This window comes from Vidua macroura, chromosome 9 (assembly GCF_024509145.1).
Source record: "Vidua macroura isolate BioBank_ID:100142 chromosome 9, ASM2450914v1, whole genome shotgun sequence".
Taxonomy (NCBI): domain Eukaryota; kingdom Metazoa; phylum Chordata; class Aves; order Passeriformes; family Viduidae; genus Vidua; species Vidua macroura.
Window position 1 is genome coordinate 17,232,617 of NC_071579.1, and position 15,540 is coordinate 17,248,156.

Here is a 15,540-nt window from a genome sequence, read left to right on the forward strand (position 1 = left end):
GTCTCTTTTTCCTGATGGATCCCTCAGTACTTCTGACATCTTCCTTGGGGTCACACAGTGCTCACAAGCTTCAGTGTCTCCTGATGCTTTCTGTAAAGTGAACAGCACAAGCAGTCTCCTCTGCACACACATAACCAAGAGCCCCCTTTGCCTTTCCCCAGCACTGCTGCCTGCTTCTCTGGCACCCAGCCTGGGGAAATGAGCTCTCCCTGCCAGTTCCCATCTGTGCATAGGCAGGGGTGAAAGGGACCGTGCTGAGCAAGGATGGGGCAGGAAGGTGCCCATCACACACAGGGGGTGCTGGCTGCAATTTGCAAGGACAGTCTGCCCTCAGCACATGACAGGGTAACAGGAATTACTTCCCTGCCAGAAGTGAGGGTGGTAGAAAGAAGGCAGCTTGCAGGTTGAGCCGCAAAGGGCCTGGTGGCAGCATGGCTACCTGAAAGGACTTTGCTCTGAACATTGCAGGAGATCTGGGTTCTGCTCAGGGTTCTGCTTTAAGCCAGCTTACTCTGATGTGTATCAAATCCAGATAATAATAATCAGGTTTAACTTGCTCTTTATGCCCATAAACGCAAACTAGACAGAAATCTCTCTAGTCACTCTAGTGCAAGGGCATCCACATAAGGGTTTGCATTAGTAGAGTTCTGATGGTGTGCTACAGCCTGTGCCTTCCAGTCATTCAGACTCCTTCTTTCAAGGCCTTTCATGAACACAATCTCCAGAGGAAGGTTTTTCCTTTGTGGAACTCTGTTCAGATCTCTACACATTGTTACCAGAAATCTATGTATCTCCCTATATTAATGGCTTCATTTCTAACTACTTCCTTTTTAGCAGCAAAGAAAATCCATAGAAGATGCCCATATTATATGATTATATAATTATATGATTATATGATTTTATATATATAATCATATAATTATTGAATGACCCAGTTCCCACTTACTGATGCTGCACACAGCTGTCCATAGAGTTAGGGCACAGCTGATCTTAAGGTGCCTTCCAATCCAAATTATTCTATGATTTCCAGAGCAATGTAATTGTCTCCACCTACCTTGGCCACACATTGAGGTTTGCCTACTGGGTCTGTTTCTGTGTATTATCCAGCTGAGAAACTTTCTGCTTGTTCAACTGAATTATTTTCTCAGTGTTTTGGAAAGCCTCAGCTATTGTCCAGCTTGACCTCAAAGTTGCTTTCTCAGACAGTGTCATCCTTTTTCTCCTTCCAGAAAGCTTTGGTGTTGTATGAAGCATCTCAAATTTCTCCTCAGTCTCTAATGTGAGTTTCTACTCAGGGTTTTTTTGTTGTTGTTGTTGTTTCAGGTTTGGGGATTTTTAAATGGCTGCTCAATTAGACTCCTAGCCTTCCTGCAATTCATTGATCTGAGAATCTAGGTCACTGTTTCCATCAGAACTGCTTCCTCCTCCTTCTTCACTGAGGTGCTCACAGCTCTTCCTTCCTGGGCAGATCCCTGTACTCCCAGGCTGTGCTTGCAGATCCAGTACCTCCCTCCTGCTCTGGGCATCCTGTCTCCAGCTCCTGTCATGGTTTTCCTCCCTGAATTACAGACAACAGTCTGGACCTCAGGTTCAGTCATACAATTCTTACTGGAAATTTTTCTTTTCTGCTTGCAGTTTATGAGACTGTATTTTCCATGGGCTTCTAGGTCATTGGGACCCTAGACTGTCTGGGAGGTGGGAGCCATGTGGGCTCCCTGGGGCAGCAGAACAGGACCCAGCAAGCAGGACCTGTCCCATCATCCCAGCCAGGGAGCAGGGCAGGCCAGGAGGCACCAAGGACAGCCCTAATCCCAGTCATCAGTCACTTCCTTGGGAATGGGACTGGGCCAGGACATCAGCCCAAAGCTGGGCAGTCGATGTGACCATAAGTGGAGGCTTTGTGGACCAGTGGGGCCACCCCCCATCCTGTATCCTCCACCATGTGAGGAAGTCTTCAGCATCCTCAACACTCTTCCTAGATCCCTCAAGTAACAGCAGCTGCTGCCACTGCAGGCAGGGCCACATCCAGTCCCAGCTGATCCCATCTTGCTGGTCTGGGGCAAGGACTGACTGTCCAGGATGGGCAGAGCCTGCTGCTGCCAAGAGCCCCGTGCCTGTAGCCAGCCTGGCTGCACTCTGCCAGTGTCATGACATCCTCAGCCCTGCTTGCCCTCCTGCCTGTGGCTCCACAGCCGCTTGCAAGGCCCCTGTGGTTCATTCCATAGATCTCCCCAGTTGCTCAGCTGTGACAGCCCATCCTAGCACATCCTTTCTCCAGCTACCCTGGGCACATGGTGTGGAGGAAGCACTGGAAGGGCTTCAGCCAAACCCACAGCTTCTGGGTGCTTTGTCAGTCCCTAATATACTGTTCCTCAGGGTCATGCCCTCCACCCCATGACAGCTTTGGGTATTCCCAGTAGTCCTCACACTGGTGGTGCCCATGGAGGGCTGTGCAAGCTCCTGCCTCTGTCAGCACAAGAGCAGTGTCCCATTGCAGCACCTCTACTGCACTGGTGCAGCTGCTGGCTGCTACAGGTGAACCTTTGCATTTTTAACCTCCCCACTTTTCCAAGGGAAGGAAGCACTTCTCCTCTTGCAATTCATCTATTGACTGTATGATAAAAGCCAGTTCCTAGAGAAGTTTGTTCCTCATGCCTCTCTTCTCTGAATTTCTCATTAATAATTACTCAGTCTGTCAGTCAGGTTTGTGGGTTTTTTTGGTTTTTTGTATTTTTCCTACAAGATGATTCTGTGTCTTTCTTGCTTCTCTCTGGTTTTAATGTGATAGCACACACAGACTGCACTGTGAACAAGTAAAACTGCATGTTCAAACTTCTATGGAAACCATTGACAGGCTCTATATTTTATGATTTGAAGGTATTCATAATTCAACAGGAAGCTTTCAAAGTGCATACATATGTACATACATTCTCTGTTTTCTTTGATTTAATATTTTGCCTGCTTTTCAGAGAAAGTAGCTGCTCATCACATACCTGAACCATTATAAAGAACTGGAAACCTGAAATTATTTGCATTTGTTTTATTTTTTTTTTTCTACTCATCTGTTTTTCAAGTTACATTCCAATGAGTCTGTTTTAAATTCCTTTTCCTACTGTTTAAAGACTCGTGGACATCTGTTCTGCTCCTGCTGTGCTATCTGTATCCCTGTATCGATGACTGGAATCAAAATATCCTTCTCACTGAATAGTCCAAAGTCACTGTAAGATGGGCCTGACCTCTGTTCTGTAATTACATTCAAAGCATTTGACCTAATTTTACAGCTGTAGATAACTGCACGGTGCTGGCAATGCTAGCAATCAGCAATCCCAGTACAAGGGTGAGTGGAAAGGTGAGTGTGGTGGTAGAGGTCTAAAAACCTCTGTAGCTTCCCGTATTCTGGTTCCCAGTGTGAGACACAGCAGTTAGTATGTTCTGGGATTGCCTGGGACACTTGGGGCAATTAAACAGCCTCTAGCTGAGCCTCAGTTACCTCTGTACTTACCATTGCCCCCAGACACTTGTCCCAAACCTACAGGGAGAGGAGAGAATGGCAGGGCTGTCCTGGGCCATGCTGACACCATGGAAATGCCCTGTGGGCTGTGGGGATGGTGGCTCTACACCCCAGCTCTGGAGGCCAGCTGGTTTCCAGGAGCTGTAATCCTCATGCCACCGTGGCTTCCATGCCAGGACTCCTGTTGTAGTGCATCAAGCAGGAACACTTGCTCAGGAAAGTTTTCCCCATGCTTAGCCCCACTGCCTCTCCTCCTGGCAAGATTGTCACATAGAATGGAGTTCATCAAACTGGACTTGACCAGCTGAGCTGGGCAAGTGCCCCAGGAAAAGAGACTAGGAAAAAAAAAACAGAAGAGATTTCATTTTGTGGACAAGGACACACACTTATTTCCACAGTGCCTGCAGAACATTGGTCCATCTTTTTTTTTTTTTTTCTTTTCCTGAGAAAGCAAAACAAATACAACACACCAAGAAAAACTTTTCTGTTGCTATTATAATCAGCAAGATAAAAAGAGCAATTCATAGTGGCCTTACAGCACAGGGCTACTGTAAGAATTGCTGATCTAGGGCTAATTTCAGCCATGTTATTTAAGGAGTCTACCTCATGCTGACAGCATTTTGTATGTTGGTTCTGGGCACTGGAACCACATCCCAGTAGCCTGTGGGTACCTGTTTTTCCATTTTGTCCAAATGCAAACTCTGGTTGAAGAGAGCAGCTGAAACACTCTCCCCATTATGGACAGAGCTGCAGCACAGAACCTGTAACCTTAAGCTGGCTTTCTGTGTGCTGGCTGTTGTCACTTGTACTGTGCCTAGCATCCCTCTGTGGCATTTTCCCAGTCCATCTCCTGGCCTGAGGGCAGGCTGGGAGACCCAGCTGATCGAACCAGCTACCAGCAAGGGGCAGGAAGTCTGTGTGAGCACAGTTCTCTTAGGAAACTGCCCTAAACACTGAGGTGAGACAAGTTCAGTCTTATAAAAATACATGTGGCTCCCCAGTGCTAGGGAATATTTATGTCACTTGACTCAAAACCAAAATAAAACCCCACCCCAAAAAAAAAAAAAAAAGGTAGAAAGGCAGAGGGGACCCTCAGCTGTAACACAACATGTGTGATGTCCCCAGCCCCACAGTGCCCCAGGGCTGGGGTGGACTCTTAGAAACTGGGGGGCATCACAGGTCTAGGGGAAGTGTCTCTCTTTTAATTCTGACATCAACCACTGAAATCTGTAATTTTCAGAGTGCTTTTTCAGAGCTGTCTCTATATCTGTAGTAAGGCTGCTCAAAGTGTGTAATTACTCAGACCCGACCATCCCACAGGTGCCAAGTGAAGGACAGCCATGGCAAACTCCTCACAGCCATATTCTTGTTCCACAGGACAGACAGGTGGGGAATGCAAGCACCCAGAATGCAGCCTCAGGTGCTCCTAGGGATTTGGGACATTGCTGCCACCATGCCCTGGTGGCATGGTCCTAGTGGCAGCTCCCATGGCACTGTGAGCAAGTGTGATGTACTTTGCCAGTGCACTACCGAGGTTTTTGCCCACTGTATTGTCCTGCCTGTGCCTGCTCTGCAAGGTGCCTTACTGTGTTCTGAGTACATCTACAGCCTCGACAGGAGCAAGGAAAATGCCACTTCACAGATATTTTTTCCTCTGACTCCTTTCCATTTTCTTGGATCCTCTCTTTGTTTTCAGACTCACATGTGCTGAAGCAATTTGCAGTCATGTCTAGGTATTACATTGCCACTAAATCCATTAGTTCATAGATTTCTCCCATGGAGTTTCTGCAGCTGCTGCTGCTTTGCCAGTTAATTTCTTATGTATTTCCTTTCAAATCTGAATTTAATTAGTGAGCATGCATAATGAGGCACAGTAGGAAGAAAAAAGGCAGATAAAAGCTGACACAGAGCAGATGCCTCTTCCAGCCGCTGCCGCACCAATAGAGAGTGTGGGTAAATGTCAGGTCAATGAGAAAAATGAGGATATAGACAAATAACTTGCAAGGATCTTATCATCAGCTACTTATATAAGGGTTTTGAAAATTCCCTGCCCTCAGAGCATCACTGTTTCTCTGAACTTCCCAAGTATTGTGCAGTTCAAGGGAGACTTTGAGAAGGAGCTCATTTACATTAGAAAAATGTTGAATACTGTGGGAACCAATGGTTGAAAGAGTTCAGCAGAAAAGACCATCCTAAGGGAGCACAGCACATGAACAACAGAAAAAAATAACCAAAAACCCAGACACACAGTCTCCCTTCACCTCCCCAGCAGGATCACCTGCCCATCCTTGACACTTCTCAGCCTCAGTTACATGCACCTTTATTAGTCAGTGCCTACCAGCACTGCAGCACACACACAGAGCACTCAGTGCCCAGGAGACATCAACTCTCCCCATCAGCAGCACCACAAGCTTATAACTATTTCCTCCATTTTCTGCTCTAGCTTCCTATGGAAAGTCAAAGCCCTTACACTGAAGGTAGCCAGCAGCAGGGACTCAGGAGCTGCAGGGCTTCTGTGAGTGAGAGGTGGGATCCACAGGTGGGGGAAGAGAGTGCCCAGCAGCAGGAATATAGAACACATTACTCTAGAATAGGATGGGGACCCAGAGCTTATCCCAAGATCACATCTATATCCTCCACAAAAACACTCATCAGGCACAAAGGGTCCTGTTTGCATGGACTGCATATGCCATGCAGGGCAGAGAGCTTGGTACCCAGCTCCAGGGAAGCACAGCCCTGATCCTAGGCCAGTGTCCTACATCAGCCAATTTGGCTTTCTGATTTAATCTGTACCAACACAGAGGCTACAGCCTTCTCCAGTAAGCAACACCATGACCCTCAGCTCCTTTAGTGCAAAGACACTCATTCTTTATAAGCCTTATTGTGAGGTATACATGAAGGAAAATATGTGCACAATTCACAAGCAGGATAGTAACACTTTAAATCCTTCTCACCCTCTTTCTTGCTTCTAAGGCTCAAGGTCCTGCATGTATTTAAAATATACACAAATAAATAAATGCATGTATTTTTCTCCCAGGAGTCATTTTCCCCGAGCTGAGAACTGCAGCAAGCACTCAGGTGGGCACAGCTGCCTTAGTGTTGCCCCTTTGCTGCCTGGAGGGAACCCAGGGCTGCCAAAACCAGGCAAGTAATAGCAGCCATTCCACTGCCCACCTGCTGCCTCCAAACCAAGCTCCTGGCCTGCACTGCCTGGCCACCAGCCTTCCTGGACCTCTCAGATAGCCTCAACTGCACTTTTTAAAAATCTTATTTGGTAAGATCTTGGAAAACAACTGTAAAGAGGAGCATACCACCCACACATTCTCTGCATCCTCCTCTTCCCAGCCTTGTTCACAAGCACTGTGAAATGGTTTGTAGGCTTCTGTGAGTGTAGATATTCATCAAAAATATCACCTTCACCAAGTAGTTTCAGCTTGTTTCAGGGCTTCCTCATAGAAATTCCCACAGTGAATGGCTCCACTGTCAGCAGCTTAGCTGACTGCAGTGGAAGAGGATTTATACATTTAAAGGCCTCTCCCTTTTTTATTTCTTTGAATCTTTGTTAAAGTGATATGAAGTTATCTTGGAAGAAGTGGAGGTATTGGCTTTTAATGCCAAGAAATAAGTAATGAAATATTTGTTCACAGAGTTTTAGCTTATGTGTTTATTTTTCAACTCTTCAAATTTCCAGTCTCCCTTGATGGTGTCCCAGGGTGAGCAGAGTCTACAGGCAAAGGCTTGTTGAAGAAGTGAAAACACAAAATTTTTAACCTAAGTGGTTTATCACTTCTGTTTGCCAGCTATTTTATTAAGTGTTACGAAAATAAGCAAATTAAGTTTCCCACTGGTTTTATTATAAATAGATCAGGCACTTGAAGCCCTCCAGTTGTTTGCAATTTGTTTCACAAAAAGCAATCTGCCTTTCAATTCTGATGTTCTTCTGCATAGTAACGGAGAAGGAAGGTGCAGCCCTTTAGTCCTGATTTGTAGTTTGGTTTTTAGATCCACCTTCTTCCTTCTACATGAGTCACTTGTGGCAGCTGAGAGAGATTTCTCCCTGTCTGTGCATGAAGGAGGAGTTGTATGATAGGTCTCCAGCAGCTTTTGGAGGAGAAGCCATCCCTCTGGCTAACCCCTCCTCCAGCAGCCACCTGTGTCCCTGGTCCCCCTATGTATCATTTCATCCCTGTGCTATTCCTGGCCTCGTCTGAGATTCCTATAAACATTGTGTCCTGTAGGCTTTTCAGAAGGCTTTTTCTCTCCTCTGCAAGCTCAATAGCAGAGGAAAGATGATGTTTTCAATCCCCTTTGACTGCAGGCTCTCTCACAGCCCCCCAGGGATGTAAACAGTAGAGGCTGTTTATTAACAAGCACAGAAAAGCTGCAGAAAGCAAACTGGAGTGAGGCATTCACTGAATGAGCCATGATAATCCTGCCTAAAAACTGGTTTTATGGAAAATAGGATCCAAAAGCAGGAAAAAGAGCCATGTAGGTAAGCACTTAGAAACAGTCAGAGAAATACAGTATTTCTTTATTTTACATGTTAGTTGCTCATTTTTATGTTATCAACCTGGGAATGCAGCACTCCCATTAAGGTGATGTGAGCTGCTTTTATGGCACAGTTTTTTGGGTAATTTGATTTGGTGAGAATTTGAGCTATTGCTTGTGTACCCTGCATGTATGAGAATTTCCTGGCTAGACAAGGTAATTCCTTTGCTTTTTAAAAACAGCTAAACCCCCCCTTTCCCCACTCCCTCAGGGAAGAACTTTGACCACCCAATGAGGCAGCAAGGTTAGCATGCCCCAGGAGGGTCCCTGCAGGCTCCCACTCTGCAACACTCCAGCTTTGCCTGTGAATGTGCCCAAGCCCAGAGGTGGGTGGCAGGAGAAACTGGGCATTGAAGGAGTCAGAAAAAAAGTTAGGCAGAGGAAGTTCAAAAATAGACAAGCTTTTCCTGTAAGTCTGAGTTATTTATTTAATTTGTTGTTGTTGGTTTGTGTTTAGGAACTTTTTTTCCCCCTCAGTGATAGGGAAAGAAAGAAAGGGAAAAGCTTTGGGAAACAGGCAAGAGAACAAAAAATCTTTCAGAGCAAAGACAGGGGCAGAAGAGAAGGATTTAAGAGAACAAATATCAAGGATAAAACCTTTTAGATATCCATCGGATTTTAATTCTGAAGAAAGAGCAGAAACCAAGACAGCTGGAAAACTTCCTTCCTCTTCTATCCAGGCTTTCAGCACTGCCATTTGCAGCTGGGTCCCTGTAGCCCTTTCTGGTGCCCACCCCAGGGCTGGGGTTGCTGTGATACCTGCAGCCAGGCAGGGACACCCTAAGGGTAGGACGTGGGCCCAATGCCCCCAGAAATCCACATAGCCCTGTTGCCTTGGAACCCATTCAGTGCTGTGCTCTGCCTTCCCTGAGCCCACCAGCTGCTGCCCTCCTACCCCAAGGGATCCAGCCACAGCCCCTCAGCTCCATGGGGCAGTGAAGAGCTGGACACAGACAGGATTTCAGCAGCAGAGGCTGAAGGAGAGGAAACAAGTCCAAAGGCAAGCCAACCAAACTCATGTATTGCTGACAAGGGGTGCATCTACACTGCCAAGGTCTCCTGCAATGCACTGTCACCTCCTGGCTTTACTTACTTTAGTGATCAGGAGCTTCACTCAGCTATAAACCCCCAGGAGGATCACAGAATAACTACTATCTGCTGTATGTGTAACTGTCACCAGGATCAAACCAGCATCTATGTCACCTGGAAAGTGGAAAACCCCCTTACCAACACTGCTGGCTGCATACACCCCTGCATTACTCACATGGAACTGCCAGAACAATTTTCAGGGAAGTCTGATGAGATACAGCAATAACAGGTTATTTCATCAATGGATTTCACCTGAGGATCTCAGAGTATTTTACATCACCTCTTGTCAGCTTGACAAACTCCTTTAAATGCTCCCCCCATGCCAAAGGGGATGGAGATGCCAGAAAGTCACAGGGTGTTTTAGGGCAGCAAGTGAGCTGCTGGGTACCAGGCTCTAACTTCCATACATAGCTTGAGCCCTGGCAGGAGCATTCTGGGGTAGCCCCCACTTGGGACCAGACACAGCCCCAGTCCTGGGGCAATAGCCAGCATCATGCTCAGTGTATGCTTAGCAAGTTAATTAGCAAAGAGAGAAATTTCCCCAAGCCTGTCCCCAGCAGCATCTCTAGTGAATTCTACTTTTTTCACCACAGAAAGGGGCATGATCCAGAGAGGGAACATCACCTGGCCCCTGCTGCACAAGCCAGCACTGCGGGAGGGCTGAGGCCTCTCAGCTCCTGCTGCCTCCACCACAGCACTGCTCAGTGAGCTCCTCACCTCAGACCCTGCCCTGCACCCCCATAAGATCTTGTTTGCTGTGTCCTCAGTTTCCCCTGGCCTCTAGTATCTGCTGCCTGCCAGTGACACTGTGGAAGAGGCTCATATTCTGAAGTCTCACCTCTCTTTTTCACAGCCATAAAAGGGAAAGCAAAATGTTTAAATTTGAATGCTTTGAAGTTTTGCAGAATAAATAAACTTCTTCATGAAGATTGCAGTGGGAGAAAATTCACAGTGTCTCCATAAGATGTAATAAATCTGGCATCCATTGCATTATCTGTGCATCCATGGCAAATAATACATTAAAGGCCTGAAAACAAAGGGCTTGGGGACATCATGCAACTAAAAAAAACAGGGAATCAATTTTGCTGTCTTGGAAGGCAACTGAAGCATCCAAGGCACATATAAAGATGGGATCAAAACCTACTGAGAGGGCTGCAGGACTCATAGAATCATGACAATAATGGAATTCACTTTAAAGGCTCCTAAACTGGAAACATTTCTGTATAATGAGAACTGTTTTCATATGGGATGCCCTTGGAGGCCTGAAGTGACTGTAAATGTGTACTTATGGGCCTTCTATGCTGTAGAGAAAAAGGGTGTGAAAAATGGAAATACGTTTGGCATGGAGGCAGCTTTGGGCCATTTGTTTGTACTCTGTCTGAATTCCTTGCTGGCCTTGTTTCTAAATCATCATTATTGCAGATCCCCAGCAGCTGAGTGATCTCCAGTGGAAAAATGTCAAGGCAGGCAATGTGTAAGGAAAGCACCCTCATACATTAGGCAGCTCTTTCAGGCATAACTTCTTCTAAACAAGTACTGGATGAAACTACAGCTCAAATGGATGGATTTAGATGCAGTTTCCAGCTACTTTTTAAACCTTTCTTGGATAGCTGGTTAAATGAGATTTAGATAAGACTAAGGCTCAAATGTATTGCTGTCAAGGGAAAACATCCACACACACATTATAAATGATTGACTTGGGGAGACATTGCTCACTTTTGTTTGGATAGTGTCTTAGCACACATCAAAATCCTGGCAAAAATTTTTCAGCTGGCCTATGCTGTATAGAGGGTTATACTCAGCTAATGGCATCAAGCACCCTTGAACACCCAGGGATGGTGGTATCTGCTGTAAGTCATTTGGGTAGGGAACTTCTCACCTCCTTTTAGCTGCTTGGGATTGAGCATCACACAGTTGTTGCTGTTCACCTTCCAACTCCAGCCAAAGGATGCAGAAGAGGAGCTGAAGGAGGAAGAAAGAGCCTGTGCCACATGAGAGATCTGAGGCAGAGTGACCTAATTGTACCACTGAACATCCTACCCCTGGAGCCTACTGATTAATTCAGCCAATGATTATTCCTTTTCCTCTAATCCCTGTTTTAAATATCCTGGGCCAAATACTAAGGCAGATGGGACCTCTTCCTGCCAGGACTGAGCACACCTGCAGCATGGAGAGGAGAGCTATCAGTGACACTGGGAGCACCTCAACTGGCCCCACCTGCCCTGTGCCACGCGTCCTCATTCCTGCTGTTTCAGAGCTTGTTGCCCTCTCTGGTGAGATAATGCATAGGAATCCTTGGTGCCCTGTGCTTCAGCCTTGGGGTCCAAGGAGAACAAGGGAAAGACCAGTTTTGGGAACCTCACCACTTCAGTCATCTACTGGCCCATTAAGTATTTTTTCTGGGGGGAAAAAAAATTGCAAAACCTGGGACACAGAGACAATAAGGCCTGGAACCTGCAAGTTTTGAGCAGACACATTTTTCATATTTAGGTGTAACTTCCCCCAGAGAGTCTGACTTACCTCTTGCCCCCTTATGAATGAGGACTCTAGAAGCCTCCCTAAGGTGAATTGGAATGATGAAGCTGAGGGGAAAAAAAAAGACATTTAAGTAAACAAAGTTTTTTTTTTATTTTTAATGAAAGCCCTGAGTGTCCTACTGGCAACCCCGGTGCTGGTGGGCAGCAGGGGGAGCCTGGCTGGTGGTGTGGGTGCTGCAGTCACCCTGTCCCACCCCTCTGTCCGGGGTCAGTGGGGTCAGAGGGTGCCTGTGTGCCTGCGGGGCTGACTGTCCCTGATGTGAGCTCTCAGTTTGGGCTGGAACGCGGCAGAAAAGGAGGCTTGTGCCCATGGCAGTTGCTCCCTGCATTGCCATGGCAACACATCTGTTTCCTCCATTTCCCCATTCCTGCCAAGGGAGAGCCCCAGCCCTTCTGGCATCAACACAAGCCCAGGAAAAATCCAACTCTCAACAAAACACCTTTTCACTGGTCCCTCTCTCCCCAGGCCACAGGCCTCTCTTCAATGACTGTAAAAGCCTTTACTCTGTCATGGACAGAACATTCTCTTACAAAGAGTTTGCCTTGCTGCTGCAGCCCTGTTTTTGAAAAAGCACCATAACCCTTGAGCCCTTGGAGCACAAGGGCCAGCAGAACCCGAGCACCCCTCCCCACCCTGCATATCATCACACCCCACAAGATGCAGCAGCCCCCTGCTTCACCACCTCACTTTTTTTCAGGCATGCAATGTATTATTTGCCCCCCTCAGACTCTTGATAAGCACTAATTTTTTTTTTTCAGGTCCTTTTCACATGTTTCCGACCAAAAAAATCTTTTGCTTTGCAAGATTTATGGCAAAGCTCCACTTGCAGCAGGTACAAGCTTAAGCTCCTGTTGATGCACAAGTTGGACTCACCAAGTCCCAGCCTCATTTCTCTGAAGAAAACAACTACAAGTACTTGGCTGCTCACAGGAGAGTGTGAGTTATGATGGTAAGAAAAGAGTCCCAGAGCTCTGGAGGAGCTGTGAACAGCACAGGCACCATGGCAGAGCTGGATCTTTGATGCTCAAGGTGCCTGGATGCTGGTGCCAGCAGGGATGAGGCCCTTATTCAGCTGGTTTCTGATAATGGATGCTATCAGCAGTTTGGAAGCAGTACCTCTCCATTTTCACAACCTCTGCAGAAATACTTGCTGGCAAAGGCACAGCATGTGCTCGGCAGTTCCTCCGGCAGTGTATCAGGGTGGCTGTGCCAAGCTCCTGGGAGGGGCTGCTTGGGCAGGAGGAACCAGCCCTGCCTGCCTGGCCAATCCAGCCCTCAACTGGCAGGACCACTTGGTTGCTCCTCATCTGTGCAAGTGCCAGGCCTTGCAAAGCCATTTCCATCAGCTCAGAAAGTTTCTTTTCTTGTCTATTCTACTGATTCACGCCCCTGATAAGCTCTCTGGTTTGAAAAAATATGTCCAGGCCCATGACTTTGTAGAAACTTTCAGCTTATTGAAGGCACAGGGGTAAAACCCCCCAAAGGTTAGGCTGTGTTTCCAAGGAGCACTGTAGCCACCACCTAGGAGCACATCTCTGATAGGATTCATTTACCATGTCCTACCCCATGCAGAGTGCAGGTTCTGACGTGCTGCTGGTGACGGTGAGAAGGGTCAGTGTTTCCAAAATGACACAGGCAGCACACTGAGATCTTGCAGTGAGGATGTGGCAATAGATTTCTTATAGTTAAAGAAAATAATAAATTCCGTCCCTTTGAGGCTGTCCTCAGTGCATCCAGCACAGAGATGCTGCAGTCAAGTGGGCAAATAAACTGCCTTATGGGTAGCATCACCTTCAAAACACAGGTGAGAAGTGCTCTGCTGCTTCCAGCTGTCTTGCATCCAACCACATTAAGGATGCCCCTCTCACTCTCCACCCCTGCACTGCAGAGGATCACGTGCCTTGGGAGAGGGACAAATGGGTAAATGAGGTCACAAGTCTCCCAAGCACTAATCCTGCCTATATTTGCTCCTCCACTTCAGCTTCCCAATGCTACTCTGCTGAGGGTATTATTTTGCTCTGTGGTTTTGTTTGTTACTTGTTCTGAACTCTATCTAGCTCCTAGATGTAGCCAAAAACTTGATCCTAAGGATAACCTTGTGACTGTACTGGAGTTTTGTGCTACTTAAACTACTTTCTTCTCTCTGCTCACAGCAAGGAAACAGAATGCCAGAGCTTTGCCAAAATATTTTACTGAATAAACAGAACTGCAGGCAGTCTCCACAAGCCAGTCCAACAGTGCCACATGACCCCAGCTGGCAGGAGACAAGGGTTACATTTAAATTCAGTTTTAATTCAGGAAAACATCAACACTTATTTACCACAGTTCATAAAATTCATGTGACAAAATTCCTCTAACAGACAGTTTAGTAGCCCTCTTACTCCAGCAATGTAAAAGCACAACAAACCAAGTTAGCCTGTGCTCCAGCGTATCATATCAGGCCAGCAGTAACACATGCACTTCAAAGTGACTCCTTGCTGAAATCTCTGGCTGCTCTGTGGCTCTTGGTGCATCTGGAAGTCCTGAATTCCCCTGACACTTCTGTCAGGTTCCTGGGGGACCTTACAGTTGTCTGAAGTAGCCCAGGTCCGCTTTTTGTATAATTGCAGCACAGTAAAGAGACGTGGTCACTCATGTCCCATTTGTCCCACTGAGAGAGGTTTGGAAGGAAGCACCATCTTGCCGTGACCATTCCTGATGTCCATGCCACTGCCACCTTATCACAAGAAGGATGCTGCTGGATGTGGTCCCCATACCCACTGCTTCATCTTCATGAGCTTGGCAGCAGGGGAGAGGATGGACTGATAAAATCATAATTGACAGTAGAATGGTTCAAGCGTGCCTGTAATGCAGGTGTTTTACTCCACACCCCTGGGATCACACACCTTGCCAGTGCTCCCCATGGTGGTACCTGGAAATCTGACCCTCACCAAAAGCCATCAAATCCCACTGCTCATGATTAATTCACTCTTTGATGGTATTGCATTTTTGAAAACAACTTCCCTGCCAGCACAAGCTCCTTCAAATGTGTGCCTGAAGCCAGAGGACTGGAGTGAGGTCCTCATGCTGGTCTGGGCTTCCTTATGCAGAAGCTCTGGGGCCATTGCCATTCACTGCATGTCTGCCAATCTCATGTTCCCCCATGACACACCAAAGTTCTCAATCCCAGTGGGAACATGGCAGGTCCAGCCCAGATTTGTCCCTCAGGTCCTCTGCATCCAGTGTAACAGACAAGAGCATGATGATGGGCAGCCCGTGTGATGGGAAATCAGGAGCTGAGCCTGGTGTGCCAGGCATCTGTGGGTGGAGGTGGAGCTGCAGAGGTGGAGCTGCAGAGAGCTGCTGTGCTGAGCTGCCCTGCTGGTGGGACACTGCCTGCCCGTCCCTGCCCTGCCACTGCCCCAGCAGGGAAGACACTGAGGGCCCATCCTCACGCTCTTGTCAGAGCCCCTCCTGTATCCATACTCCTGCAGTGTTCCCAGCCTCTGCCTGTGTGCCATTGCTCCCAGGCACCTGCTCTGCACGAGGATGGAGGCAGCAGCGGGGGAGACCTGCACCCTTGGTAGGAGGGGTATTTCTGAGGCTATCACAGAGGACAAATAAGAAAAACAGAAACTGTTTTTCATCTGAATCTTCAGGGCTTCATGTACAATCCAAAGGAGAAAAAAAGGACAGACATGCATTTTTTTTACCAAAGCATATAGTGCATTTCTCAAATGTAATATATGAAGATGTACAGACTCATGGCCACAGGGAATTTCCAGTAGCTATTTGGCATAAACTGAAGGACACACTGGCCCTAGCATTGCTGCTTGCTGGCAAGGAGAGGACACAGCTGCTGGTGGGGTTGTGCC